Source organism: Eulemur rufifrons, chromosome 30 (genome assembly GCF_041146395.1).
Source record: "Eulemur rufifrons isolate Redbay chromosome 30, OSU_ERuf_1, whole genome shotgun sequence".
NCBI classification, from domain to species: Eukaryota; Metazoa; Chordata; class Mammalia; order Primates; family Lemuridae; genus Eulemur; species Eulemur rufifrons.
Genome location: NC_091012.1, coordinates 47,721,348 through 47,737,772, shown reverse-complemented (window position 1 = coordinate 47,737,772; position 16,425 = coordinate 47,721,348).

The window sequence follows — 16,425 nt, the reverse complement described above, 5'->3', positions numbered from 1 at the left end:
ATAACATTGTCTGATGCAATTCTAAATGCATGTAGAAGAAATATTTAAGATCATTCTATTTTAAACATGAGAGAGAAAGGGAGATAAAGGGAACTAAGGTTTCTATACTTTACTAGAATTGGTAAAGTAACAGCACTGTAGACTGTGATAAGTTTTGTATATATAATTTAACACCTAGAGAAATCACTAAAAAGTTATACAAGGAGACACTCACTCAATAACACTATAGATAAATCGAAGAGAATTGTAAAAATTATTCAAGTAATTCACAGGAAGGCAAGAAAAATAAAACAAAGAAAATAAGAACAGATAGAACCAGGAAAAGACAAGAAGTATAATGGTAGCATATAATTGGGTCATGTTAAAATCTATTTTGCCAATCTCTGTCTTTTAGTTGGTGAATTCATGCCACTCAAATAAATGTACACATTAGAAAAATAGAAAGGTCTCCGATCAATAATCTGAGCTTTTACCTCAAGAAGCTAGAAACAGAAAAGCAAATCAAACCCAAAGAAAGTAGAAGGAAAGCAATAATAAAAAGTAGAAATCAATAAAACTGAAAACAGAAAAATGATAGGGTAAATCAGTGAAACAAAAGATGGTTCTTCAAAAAAGAATCAATAAAATCAACAAACTTTTATTAAGTTTCTTACAAAAAAAAGGAGTAAACTTACTCTTACCTTATGATCCAGCAGTCATACTCCTTGGTATTTACCCAAAGGAGTTGAAAACTTACATCCACACAAAAACCTACTCATGAATGTTTATATCAGCCTTATTCATAATTGCCGAAACTTGGAAGCAACCAAGATATTCTTCAGTAGGTGAATGGATAAATAAACTGGGGAATATCCAGGCAAAGGAAAATTATTCACTGCTAGAAAGAAACGAGCTATCAAGCCATGGGGGGCATGGAAGAACCTTAAATGCAGTTTCCTAAGTGAAAGCAGCCAATCTGAAAAGGCTATATACTATATGATTCCAACTATATGACATTCAGGAAAAAGCAAAACTTTGGAGAGAGTAAAAAGATCAGCGGTTGCCAGGGATTGGGGAGAGAGGTATGAGTCAGTGAAAAACGGGATTTTTAGGGCAGTGAAACTATCCTTTATGATACTATGATGGCAGATACATATCATTATACATTTATCAAAACCCATAGAATGTACAACACTGAGAGTGAACCCTAACGTAAACCACTGACATTAGGTGATAATGTGGCCATATAGATTCACAGATTGTAATAAATGTGCCACTCTGATGGGTAGTGTTGGCAGTGGGAGAGGCTATGCATGTGGGGGGGATTCGTGGTATATGGAAAATCTCTGTACTTTTCACTCAATGTTGCTGTGAACCAAAAACTATTCTAAAAATAAAGTCCATTATAAAACAAACTATCATCACAATTAGATCATTTTTGTTTCAGATCAGGAATATTTTCAGTGAAGACTTTTCTCCTTATAAGACTGTTTACTTAACACAGAGTATTGATATAAAATGCTACCTTAATAGGATTACTCCTAACTTTATTTTGGTGCTAGAGGTGTAAATGCACAGATCTACAGCAAGACTAATAATTAATGAAAAAATTCTGCACTCATGCACGTTATCTTTTTGGTAACCAAAAACTGGCTTTGGCCCTTTCCTGGTAGTCTCAGACACTGCTTACACCTTCTCTGTTACCTACTACATTACTGGCATTAGTTTTCCTGCCCTATCTAAAGGATGTCACAACTACTGAAAATGCTGTGTTGCAGGACACTGTTCTATTAGGTTATTAAGTAAGGAATGTCTGATTTCTATTAAGTACTAAGTTTGACAGTTGATATCTTTGACATTTTACTTTGACACTTCTTTTTTTTCATTGTGAAGTTACATCCTCATTCTTTCAAATGCACATTTTGGCTTGTGATTATCTTTCACATTTTTAGAGCAATTTTTGCGAAACCATGGATAAGTCAAAAATTCATGTTATTTTTGAATATGAGTTCTGCCTTGGAACCAATGCTAGAAATATCAACAAAGTGTTTGGGAAGGATGTGGGTAATGAACGTATAGTATGTCGATGGTTTGAGAAGTTCCATTCTGGTGATTTTAATCTTGAAAATGAGCCATGTGGGTGCCCCAAGACCAAGATGGATAATGATGAGCTGAAAGTTGTAGTGGAAGCAAATCCATCTCAACCACTTGAATGAGCAGCAAGGTTTGACGTTACTATTCCAACAACATTGGACCATTTGAAACAAATTGTCAAGTAAAGTAGCTGGATAGATGGGTACCACATGAATTTAAATGAGCATCAGAAGAGAAATAGTCTTGAAGCTTGCCTTTCTTTGCTGTCACAACATAAAATCAAACCATTTCTATACCGATTGTTATTTGTGATGAAAAATGGATTCCTTTTGACAGTTTCAAGCGTTCAGTTTGGTTGGATAAAAATCAAGTGCCAAAACACAGGTCAAAACCGAATATTCATCAAAAAAAGCTAATGGTGTCTGTTTGGTGGTCCAGTGCTGGTATTTATCCACTACAGCTTCATGAAACCTGGTCAATTGATTACAACGGATGTCTATTGCAACCATTTGGATGAAATGATGAGGATCCTTGTGATTAAGCAGACGAGATTGTTCAATAGAGACAGGCCAATCCTCTTGCAAGTTGACATGTCACAAAAGAAATTCTGCTCAAACTACAGAGACTGGACTTGGAAACTCTCTGTCATTCACTGTATTCACCAGACCTTGCAGCAATTGACTACCACTTCTTCCAAGCTGTGGACCACTTCTTGCAAGGAAAAAGGTTCAATTCTCCACAAGCTGTGGAAAATGCCTTTCGTGTTTTCATTGCCACTTGCTTTCCGGGCTTCTTCAATGCTGGCATAAACAAGCTACTGTTACGATGGCAAAACTGTGATAGTTTAGGCACATACTTTGATCAATTGTACTGCTTCTTGTTTGAGATATAGTAAACTAAACTTTTTATTCAAAATCAGACATTTCATGTTTAATGAACTAAATATTTGGAATTAATACAGCTTTGATTTGCTTAAAACTTATAAACTTGGTCCAAGACTCAGTAGATATGCTATAACTTATACCATGGCCAGTCCTTTTATTCCTTATTTTTTTTCTATAACTCTTGCCACTAGTTGTAAAGACCACTAAAATAACAGCATTGGTCATATTTTAAATAGACTTTTAGCACGTATTGAGGGCATATTGATTTCTCCCCATGATTGTCACTTTAAAAACGATGAATGCTCTTTACTTAACTCTGCACAAATGTTAGATTTATCAATAAGGAGATATGAGTATCTCTTACTGCATATGTCTAAGTTCTCTGTTTTGTACTGGCTATATACTTTGAATCCAAGTAAAAAATATTTGTTTCCTCTGTTGGTCAGAAAACCTGTGCAATGATGGAAATATTATTATATTTCTTCAATGATTTGCAATTACTTAAGAATAGTACTTGTCATTATCTTTTTGCAGGAAGGTTTCTAGTAGCTTCTGTGTTAATGTTAATATTTTAGGCAACTGTATCAAAGCAGACATTTTGAGAACATTAAAAAATGAAAACAAATAATTTATGTTCTCTTTAAAATCTAAGTTAAATTTAGGACTGCAGAAGATTCTCTGGAATTAATAAATACTGGATAACATGAAGCAGCATTTAATTGCTAAACAAGTGCATTAATTAAGAAACATCTTTTTAAAAGAAGATATGAAATGCAATGCAGAAAAATGACATTTTTCAAAACTAAAGTAAAAGTTATAATTTATTTTCTAAACAGACTTTTACAAATTAAATCCTTATCACATAAAGCAGGGGGAAAAGGCACCATGGTTTGAAAGGAATACAGTTTTTAAAGAAGTACAATAATATTCTGATTTTATCTAATTTTACAGAAATTTTATGGGGAACAACTGTCAGCTATTTAATTGAAACAGAATGATAAAGGAATAAAAGTAATTCATTTTTATTCACTTTTGTTGTGACCTATAACTTTAGTTAAAGTATAGCAGAGCAAAACCCATCTGTCAGATGAATGTAGACAATAGTAATATAGAATTACAGGCATACCTATGAAAGAAACCAATAAAAGTTACTTCAAAAATAAAATCATTTCAGCTCTTTGAACACCCAAAATGCTATGAAAAAAATTTATAGCAAAAAGTTTACAGGTAAAAATTAAGGGAAAAAAACACAACTTTTGTGGTGCATCAAAAAACACTACCAATAAAGTGAGGAGATTGAGGCCAAGATGGAAGACTAGAAGCAACATGCACACACTGCTCTTACTTAGAGGATCCAGAGTCGTGAGTAGATATTCACCTTTGGATTGATGGTCTAAGAGAGAGCATTGGGAATCAAAAGAGAGGTGATGGGAGGCACCCAAAGTGAAGGAAAGAGAAGTGCAGCCAATCACTTGGCAAGATCGGGATACCCAGGGAAGGCAGCTGCATGTGGAGAAGGGACAGAAGAGAGAACCACAGGGCTCCCAATTCCCCTGTGAACACAGCAATCAGAACTGTGTGAGGAGCCTACACCACAGCAGGCCTCCAGACTTATACAATGGGCTGACTGGGAGACTATGCAGCCGCATTGCTTGGGAGAGAAGGCACAGTGGGGTCCTGCTGGCTTCTAAACCCTGGGTATTACAGCTGTCATCCTTCTGAGGTTTCAGGTCCATTGTGCTGCCCCTACCTAGGACTCAGGTCCTTTGCTGCCTCCTTTCCATTACCCCTGCTAGGCTGGGGAGGGAATGGGGAGACTGGGTGCTTTTGCATGCCCTGTGGGGAATGCTACATCTCCTCTCACCACTTGGGAACCCAGGAAGAGCAAGCATCCAAGGACCTGGCAGCTGTTGCACCAACTTTGTAGTGCCACCACTGCCACTGCTGCTGCTCGACCTGGGCAGAATGAATGCCCATGCTGCCATATCCCCAACACCAGCAATGTGCCATGCACCCGCCATATACCTGCATGCCCACACACACCCCAACATGCCATATGCCTGCCAGACCTGTGTGGTACCCGTACCCTGCTCAGCCACCATTAGGTAACTCCACCCAGCCACCACTGATACCAGCACTGGGTGACTCAGGCAGAGCTGACTCTAGGGCCACCTGCCTCCACAGAGAGTGATCAATCCTATCCACAACTGAGCTTTCACCAGTCCACCCTACCACACATTCAGACGAATATGCAGCACCTTCATGGACTGTGGCAACCACAGGAAAACTACACAAATACATGGAAATTAAACAAACTGCAGCTTAACAATCCTTGGGTCAATGATGAAGTCAAGATGGAAATCAAAATATTTTTTGAATTGAATGACAAAGGAAACACAAGCTTCCAAAATCTCTGGGTCACTGCAAAAGCAGTGCTAAGAGGGGGAAGTGCATAGCACTAAATGCCTATATCAAAGAGGCAGAAAGATCACATATTAACAACCTAATGTCACACCCAAGGGAACTAGAAAGAGAAGAACAAACCAAACCCAAAGCAAGCAGAAGAAAAGAAATAACAAAGATTAGAGGAGAACTAAATGAAATGGAAACAAACAAATAACGCCCCCCCCCAAAAAAAACCCAAAGGATCAATAAAACAAAAAGTTGTTTCTTTGAAAAGATAAACAAAATTGATAGGTCACAAGCTAGATTAACCAGAAATATAAGAGAAAGGATTAAAATAAGCTGAATCAAAACTGAAAAGGGAGACATTACAACTGATACTATAGAAAGACAAAATATCAGTTGAGACTACTATGAAGACCTCTATGAATATAAACTAGAAATTCTAGAGTAAATCGATAAATTTTTGGAAAGACACAACCTCCTATGCTTGAATCAAGAAGAAACAGAAATCCTGAACAGACAATAATAAGTAGCACGATTGAAACAGTAATAAAAAAATCTTCCAACAGCAGAAACAACAACAAAAATCCCAGTGCCAGACACATTGACAGCCAAATTTTACCAAATCTGCAAGGAAGAACTGGCACCTATTCTACTGACACTGTTCCATAACATCAAGAAAGAGGGAACCCTCCGTAACTCATTCTGTGAAGCTGGTATCACCCTGATAACAAAGCCAGGAAAGGATACAACAAAAAAAAAAAAAAAAAGAAAGAAAACTACAGATAAATATCCCTCATGAAATAAATGCAAAAATACTCAAATAAATACCAGAAAACTAAGTCCAACAGCACATCAAAAAGATAATCCACTATGATCAATTGGGTTTCATCCTAGGGATGCAGGAATGGTTCAACATATGCAAATAAATAAATGTGATTTGCCACATAAACAGAATTAAAAACAAAAACCATATGATCATCTCGATAGATATAGAAAAAGCATGTGATAAAATTTACAACCTCTTCTGATAAAAACCCTTAACAAACTAGGCATAGAAGGAGCATACTCAAAATTATAAAAGCCATATATGACAAACCCACAGCCAACATCATCATGAATTGGGAAAGGTTGAAAGCATTTCCCCTGAGATCTGGAACAAGACAACGATGCCCACTGCCACCAATTCTTTTCAACAGAGTACTGGAAGTCCTAGCCAGAGTAATCAGACAAGATAAAGAAATAAAGGGCATCAAATTGGGAAACAGAAGGTCAAACTATCCCTGTTTGCCAATGACATGATCTCATATCTAGAAAACCCTAAAGACTCCACCAAAAGACTCTGAGAATTGATAAATAAATTCAGTAATGTCTCAGGTTCAAAACTTAATACATACAAATCCTAGTAGCATTTCTGTACACTAATAATACCACTCGATACCATTTATAATAGACACAAACAAAAAATACCCAGGAATATACATAACCAAGGAGATGGAAGAGCTCTACAAGGAGAACTACAAAACACCGATGAGAGAAATTGTCAATGACCCAAATAAATGGAAAAACATCCCATGCTAATGGCTTGGAAGAATTAACATTATTAAAATGTTCAAACTGCCTAAAGTGATTTACAGATTAAACACAATTCCCATCAAAATACTGAAGTTATTTTTCATAGATTTAGAAAAAGCAATCCTATGCTTCATATGAAACCAACAAAGGGCCTGAATAGCCAAAGCAGTCCTATGCAAAAACAACAAATCTGAAGGCATCACATTACCTGACTTCAAATTATACTACAAGACTGTAGTAACCAAAACAGCACAGTTCTGGTATAAAGGTAGACCTGTGGACCAATGGAACAGAATAGAGAACACAGAAATAAAGCCATATAGTTGCAACCAACTTATTTTTGACAAAGGAGACAAAAATGTACCCTGGGGAAAGAACTCCATATTCAGTAAATGGTGTTGGGAAAATTGAATAGCCACATGCAGAAGAATGAATACCCTTATTTCTCACCATACACAAAAATTAACTGAAGATGGATTAAAGACTTAAATGTAAGACATGAAACCATAAAAATTCTAGAAGAAAATGTAGGCAAAACACTTCTGGATATGGGCCTAGGCAAAGATTTATGACTAGGACCCCAAAAGTGAATACTGTTACATGCTGCAACATGGATGAAGCTTGAAAACAGTATGCTAAGTGAAGGAAGCCAGACACAAAGCGTCACATCTTGTATGATTCCATTAGTAGGAAATATCTAGAACAGGTAACTCCATAGAGACAGAAAGTAAATTAGTGATTACAGAGGGCTAGTAGTAAGGAGGAATGAGGAGTAAATGCTTAATAGGGATAGGGTTTCTTTTTTCAGTGATGAAAACATTCTGGAACTAGATAGAGGTGGCAGCTGCACAACATTGAGAATATACTAAATGCCATTGAACTGTACACTTTAAAATTGTTAATGGTTAATTTTGTGTTATGTGAATTTTATCTCAATAAAATAGTGAAAAATAAAAGCTTAAAGGAAGTTCTTAAATCAGAAACATGGTTTGGATTCATATTTTATATAAAATTCAATAATCCACAGTGATTAGATACAAGTAAAATAATGTTCTTCTATTATCCTAAGTAAAGTATCTCAGGAAAGGAAAACACACAGCACATGTTCTCACTAATAAGTGGGAGCTAAACTATGGGTACACATGGTTATAAAGTGGTGTAAAGGACATTGCAAATCAAGAAGTGGGGAGAGTAAGAGGGGGTGAGTGATAAAAACTCACCTATCAGGTAAAATGTACACTATTCTGGTGATGGGCATGCTAAAAGCTCTGACTTCAGCATTATACAATTCATCCATGTAACGAAACACTTGTGCCCCCTAATATTTTGAAATAACAATTATAAAAAAATTAGTATTTTTGATATTACCGTAAAGCTGAAAATATCACTGTTAGGAGTTACAACTTCATAAATGAAAAGCTCATAAAATTCTTTAAAAAATAATGTTATTCTGCTAGAGCAGGTTGATTAAATTGAGTGTAAGAAACTTGAGTCCTGGCTATGTCATTATTGAGCTGTGTTATCTAAGATAAATCATTTACTTCATTTTTATTAATACCTTGATAGTTTCACCTGTTAGCCCCATAGAATTGTCAAGAGCAATTCATCTTCACTTACATGAATGATTTTATATATGTAGCAAAGAGGGCATTGTGGTTAACACTGGAAAGGAGAGTAATGTGAAGAGCTTCAGAAGACAATCCCAGAAAATGAACTTAAGATGTGGAAAATATACAAAGTGATCTCTTCACACACAGTGAAAGAGGAAGGTCAAAAGACCATATGGAACTTGTGTTTCTTTACACAGACACTTGGTGTGTTTGTTATTAGCTGCTAATGGGATGAGAGAACATTAAAACTGGAAGTAGCCGGGGAAACCTGAAGTTTGGAGAAGAATGGTGGAGGGCTGATTAAATGGAATGACCTAATTATTCAGATCATCTAAGAAAATATTTTGGGGCCTTGTTGAGGGTTCCCTCAAAATTACTTCTTTTACATCTTTATTCTCGCCACAAATTCTTTTGAGAGTCAAATGTTAGAATATCACTTCTAGTCATTTCAATTGGCCTTTTAATCAATTTTCTCAGTATTATTCATTTTGACCTGGCTTACCCAGGAAGGTAAGAATAAAATCAACCCATGAGGAATTTATTTATTTACACGTGAGTTCACTATAAAGTGGATCACTTATTTTTCACCCAGCCCCCTCCTTTTCTTTTGTGGAATAGTGTTTGAAATTTTCTATAAATGTTGTATATATGCCCAGAGGCCATTTAGAGCATGGAGTGCATTTATGAATCAAAGTATAACTAAATAAACACTTTCTTCCTGCTATTTTGAACAGCTTCAATCTCATTTCCTATTCTAAACTTGTGGAGTGTTGCATTGTGCTTTCAAATAGCTTCTGGGTCTAATCCCAGAGGTGACTACATTTCAGTGGAGAGTGACATGATTAAAGTGTATATTCAGGAGATGTGATCCTGTAATCATTTTTTACACAGAATTCCCAATGAAGTTAATGGGAGATGTGTGCATGGACTGATTGCAGATTTTGTTTCATTATATGGTTTGTGAAGTTATTTAGGATCCTTAGAGATAAAAAGTGGTGTATAAATATAACTACATTTTTTTTGTTATGGTATCTTTCAAACAAATTACAACATAGAACATTTTGTGAAGATGGGCAATAAAAGCTTAGTTAAATAATAAGTAAGAGAAAGATGAGGGATGATAAGGAAAGGAAATAGGAAAGACAGGCTTGAGCTGCTTTGTAAAAGAGGTGGAGATATAGAGAAATGTAACTGTAAACGGTTATTAGCAGTTTATTAATGGTACATTAATTCTATTGTGTTAGAGATTTATTTTGAAAAATATTCATATTCTATTTAGGTATATTGTATGAAAGAAAAAATATGCAATTTAAACTAAATAGTGCCCTGGGCTAACCAAACTACTTGAAAAAACGTTTTTCTCTGCCTATATAGCCTATAGAAATAAAAAAGAAAAAAAACACTCCAGTTCTGTTAAGAAATTTTACAAATCTACTTCAGATTGAATTTTACTTTCAAGGAAAACTCTAGATATGCAGGAACATTTTCAAAGGATGAGATGAGTTTAGACAAACCAGAAAACATATGATAAATTCTATGCCAGGTTGCTTTTTGGTTCTAAAGAAAACAAACTAGTAATGGAGCAAAAATCCCCCATGATTGAAGATATGAACAAAGATACAAAGAAAATGTGTAATAACAACTTTTTCAGAAGTAAAAACAAAGCAAATGAAACTTTAAAACAAAACCAGCATGAAAGGAAAAGCATCAACCAAGAAAGTACTTTACAATTTTCAAAATTTTTTTTTCATTTCTCTAAAATGTGAACTGTATCCATCTAATTTTCCTCTGTCTAAAGAAACAATACAAACTATGAAAGTCATTGGAAAATTAACATAATGTATTTAAATGACACACTTCTTTCCTTATCTTTTCATTCACTTATCATTATATTATTATATAAACTCATCCCATATACATTTTAATTGCTTGAATTATTATATACAGAAAAAGGTATAATTTACATTTATTATTAACCCAATAGTGTTTTAAACACTTAATTTTAGAAATAAATTATTATGAAATTATATTAAATTTTCTCATTGCAAATAATTCCATTATTGGCAAAGCAAGCAAATATTGAATAATTATAGCTCTGTTGCAATTTACATTACTTATTGAGACAGTGGCTTTTGTTCAAATAAAAACTTAATCCAACTGGATTTGTTATTGACCATTTACCAGGCTCAAAGAGCCTCTTTCTTTTTCTAAGACTGTAGACCATTCATTCTTCTACTCAGGGCCTCATTTTACACAGGTAAAATGGAGGCTGTATCAATATTTCTTGTACCCCTTTTAGAGCCTGAGCTACTCTCAGAGAGACCCTTTTAACTTTTGCCTTCATTAAATCAAGCATGGGGAGAAAAGGAAACACAAAATTAACATGAAAAAGTGGCAAGCCATGAAGCATAGGTCTTTAATAGCCACTCTCAAATAGGTGGAGCAGTGAAAATTTCATACCACTTAGAGTCCACTGGAAGTATACATAAGGAGAATAATACTATTTACTCTTCATTTTAATACATTTCATCTTGGTGACATGATACAGGATAAACATCATGTGATAATGTGAAAGAATGATGAGAGCAATATTGCATTAGGTAATTAGATTGTGACAAAACATACAGCACACAGCCTGCTTAAAGCCTTTGGTGATCTCTGTGCTATTTGATTAGGGTTTGGAGGTTTACTTATTCTTGAAGCAAAAGACATAGGTTTTTTTTTCCAAAATGGAAGTGCCACAGGAGAAGCAGAAGTACAATGGAGAGGTACAGAGGTAACAGAATCTAAGTTGCAACTATGGCTGACACTAGAGCTGCCTTCTCAACTTGAGGTGCCAAAAAATGACTTCCTATAGATAACATACACACTCTTTACATACCTCTGCTTTGCCCCAAGCCTTTAACCAGCTACTGTATCTTTAGAACATTTGCTTTGAAACACAAGCATCTGTCTACTTCTATTGGAACAGGTCTATTTATAATTACAGTATCATGGCCTTTGCTGGATGAAATATTCATGTGCATTCCACTGCCAAACTGCACTTATGGCATAGTAAACTGCAAACATTATCATATTAAAAGCAATTTAGAAACATGGTTGATGCCAACTTAATAAAAATGTCATTTTAAATATTGTTTAAGAGCACCAGTTTAACAACTTTTACAACAATGGACCACCACAATGTATTTATTATCTACACTATATTTGGAGAAACTAAAATGGAAAGGAAAAAGAAAATGGTTGAATTCAGTCATATATTAATAGTTCTCAAGTAATGACAGAGCATTAACAAAGGGTCCTCATTCATGTCTGAGCAATCCTGGAATATGGGAATGATCTGAAACATTTGAATGGGCTCCCAAGCCCCAGGCTGGTTATTGCCTGGCACAAACATACACTGCAGTGCCTTGCTGTCTCTTTAACTACACAAAGACATTAATGGACAATTTAGCCTTTTCTGGGGGACTGTACTTACCAAAAGATTAATATCAAGATGTGCTATTCTCCACATAAACTCCCTTGGTTTACTTCTGTTTATTGTTCAAAGGGGTCAAATCAAATTGTTTATGTATGCATGTGTGTTGAAAGTTTAAGCATATACTTTGTATAACCCAGATGTAGGTATGGAATTTTGGATTATAGAATGCAATTTTTAGTGATGCTCTACTACTCTTTTCACAGTGTGTTGTTATCTTTCCCTCTATTTCTCACTTTCTTCCTCTCCTTTTGCTTCCTTCCCTGGGAGGCATTCAAGGCTATAGAGTACAGAAGCATCTATTGGGCAATACAAATTTATAAAGAAAAAATAAGTTTCAGGTTGCAACTTGGCTTTTGAATGTGGATAGTATAATATTAGCCCATCAATTTTTTTTCACCAGAACATATTAAAAGGGACTATTTGTCATCCAAATATTATGGTTTGAAAGGTTACTTAGATTATTCCATTTATGAAAACTGTGATTAGCAAGTGTTTACTGACTTAGTTACTTTATGAAGCTCTAGAATGGAAATAAGATGACTAGCAAACTCACTTTTTGGGAAAAAATTTAAAAATTGAAGAAAACCCAAATAAAATGTTATAATATAGAATGTAGTACCAGATGGTTTTTAATACATGGCAGATTGATATAGAATCATTTTGAACCAACTGCAACTATGAGAATTATTGTGTTTCAGTATTGACTCAACATCTTAGGAGCCACTTAGAGAAACTGCAATATTTAATCAATATAGTGAAAATTCTACTATATAATTCAAATTTTATGTCTTTCAACAAGAATCATATGTAACTCTGCCTTGAATCAGTAAAACCAAAAAAGAATTTACCTCCACCACTTTGGTACTAATGTAGAAAGACAATGTGATAGAAAAAATGTCATGACTTATGAATGTAATAGCACACTCTTTCTAGTAATATGAAAAGAAAACCCAGAAAAACAGTAGGCACCTGTAATTCTAACCCTAGACATTTAGCTATGCTCTGGCCTATCTATCTGAATAGATAACATTAATTAGAATGTGTTGTGTATTTCTTTTCAAATAGCAGTGCAATTTTTAGGAGTAAGGATAGAATGGTGAAAAGTTTTAAGTATAATATCCAAGGTTCTTACTACCTGGCCTGCTACTAACCAGCTAAGTTACCTTAGTCAATTCACCTCTCTAGGCTTCAAGTTCTAGTATCAGGAATTTAACAACCAATATTTTAAAATACTTTAAACTATATTTCTAAAAATAGTTTGTTTTGAATTTAACAAATGGAGGAAGAAACATATTAAAATAAAAGTTGAAGTGAAACATTTCCTTAGATACCATTCACTTTGAATTGTTCATGAATTTATCCAGAAGCTATTCTTTTTTCTCTTATCCTTTTATTTCATTTTTCATCACTACCTCCACTTTTGGGTGGGCAGAAACAAGTAAGTTTAAATTCGAACCACTTTTTTGGTCACTCTGATATGAAAGAAAAATGCCAGGGATTCTTCTAGTTAATTTTTGGTGTTTTTATTCTGATGAGCTTCTTTTAGTGTTTGTTCTTTTTGCAGGCTAATGGTTCTGCATGGCAGTGATTTAGGGTGGGGTTATTGAGCTTCTTTTTTGATACAATGTTGAAGATTCTGATCATCTGTCTCTATGTTGCTTTTCTAATTTAACACAGATGAGAAAGTTTGAAACTACATTATGGTTGGGCATTAGCTCCACTTACATATTGTGACTTTGGTGTAGAATTGTTCCTTTACTGACAAGACGAAGATGTAAAATGAATGAAGTCTACAATTGTTTACGGCAAGGTGAAACTATAAAGAACATTGATAGAAATTGCTATGTGGATTGGAAGTATTTATCAATCAAACCAAATGCACACTCTTTTTTTATAAATTGGAGATGAGACACATCTGTAAGACATAATGTACTTCACTTAAAGGAAATCCAAAGGACATGAGCTAATCATTTTAAGGAAGTAAAATTTTCTTAATTCGCTAACACATACATATAATTCTGCTAAGGAAGATATTAATGGTGCTGCTTAGTTCATGAGGCTATTTCAAATAAAATGCAAGCACTTCTCTTTTCTTCCCATATTCTTTGAGAAACTAACAATTTTAGTTAAAATTTATTAATAAATGAAACAACATACAGTAGTATAAGACCAGCAACTCTCGGTAGTAGCTCACTAAATCAACAGTCAGTATAGAAAAAAAATATTTAATTGGCATACAGTGAATCTATCAAATTGTTAGAAATGGAGCAGGACTGTTCTTTATATTTGCTTTCTATAGACGTTTGAACTTCCTAAGGGTACATATTATTTCATGTTAATACTGCCCAAAGGATACATTTTCCAGTGAGATTATATGAATTTATATGGTGATATTTTGTCATTTAATAGACTTTTGTTGATTGCCAACTATGTACAGAGATCTGGTAATAATTATTATTTTGTGTATTTTTGTTAATGAAATAAAGTTTAACCATTCCTTAAAAGTGGGGTTTTAAATGGCTTGCCTAATTTTTAAATGGAATTTTACAATTCAGTTTTTGTTCCGAGTCTTTTTTTTCCTTTCTTTGTCAACTTATACCACTGGACTATTCTCCAATTTAGAAAAGATAAGACAGGGGAAAAATTATATTTTATGAACAGAAATGTATAATCTATTTTCAGAAACTCATCCATTCTGTCCATTTACAAGAATAATATCATGAAGTACTAGAATGCTGTCAACCAACCATCTCCTTGCCCATGTAGTTTTATTTATCCCTAGTAGTCATTTCTTGGTTAAACAGCAATGATTATTCCAGTGTTGAGGTAACAAAAGATTTTTCATGTAGTTAAGCAACTGAATGGAAAGACAGAAATGGAGAATTCTATTTGTAACCCATAGGTCAAAGGCACAAAAATAGTTGAATAGGAAAACATCAGCAAAATAATCTTTTTAAAAATTGTTGCAAGGAATTAGTTCTTAATTCTAGCTACTATTGCATGCAGTTTTGAGAAATTGGCTAAAGGAAAAAGAACTTTGAGTAAGTCTGAACTTTGAGTCATTTCTGAGAGGGAATGAGAACTCTATAATTATCATATCATAACAGAAATTAGGTAAGTCTTTTTTTGGTTCAGCATGGGCATGAAATAGTGACAGATGTAAAAGTACCATGTTGTTCAGACAGCAGTGAAAAGAGTTTGTCTGCTATTGCATAGCAGACAAAGTATAGGGTATATACTTAAATTTATACTCAGAAAAATGTATATATTCATTATGTATTTCATAATTTATCTTCAATATTAATGATTTGAATTTAAAATATCAATTTATGTTTTAAGAAGACATTCATATTGGATGAACCTAATTGCCAGTTTAGTTAAGGTCCTGTTGATTGTAAGAATAACTCTTTTTATACGTATATATATATATGTATGTGTGTGTGTATATATATTCATTTCAGCATATTACGGGGGTACAAATCTTAAGGTTACATACATTGCCTTTGCCCCACCCAAGTCAGAGCTTCAAGCATGTCCATCCTCCAGACCGTGCACACTGCACCCATTAGGTGTGAATATACCCATCCTCTCCTCCTCCCTACTACCTGCCCGATACCAAATAAATATTACTACTAAATGTGCACATAAGTGTTGATCAGTTAATACCAATTTGGTGGTGAGTGCACGCGGTGCTTGTTTTTCCATTCTTGGGATACTTCACTTAGTAGAATGGGCTCCAGCTACATCCAGGATAATACAAGAGGTGCTATATCACCATTGTTTATTGTGGCTGAGTAGTACTCCATGGTATACATATACCACATTTTATTAATCCACTAATGCATGTATTGATGGTGACTTGGGTTGTTTCCAGCTCTTTGGAATTGTGAATTGTGCTGCTATAAACATTTGAGTGCAGATGTCTTTATTACAGAATGTCTTTTTTTTTTCATTTGGGTAGATGCCCAGTAATGGGATTGCTGAATCTAATGCTAGTTCTGCTTTTAGCTTTTTGAGATATCTCCATATTACTTTTCACAGAGGTTGTACTAGTCTGCAGTCCCACCAGCAGCATATGAGTGTTCCTATCTCTCCACATCCACGCCAACATTTATTTTTGGGCACTTTTTGATAAAAGCCATTCTCATTGGAGTTAAGTGATATCTCATTGTGGTTTTGATTTGCATTTCCTGGATAGTTAGAGATGTTGAGCATTTTTTTCATATGTTTGTTGGCCATTAGTCTGTCTTCTTTTGAAAGTTTCTGTTCATGTCCTTTGCCCACTTTTTAATGGGTTAAGAATAACTTTTAATTGGAACTTGTTCCTATTTGAGTAAAGCACTCTAAAAAAGCTCTTTGTAAATGAATGATTCAAGTAACAACTACTTAAAATTTT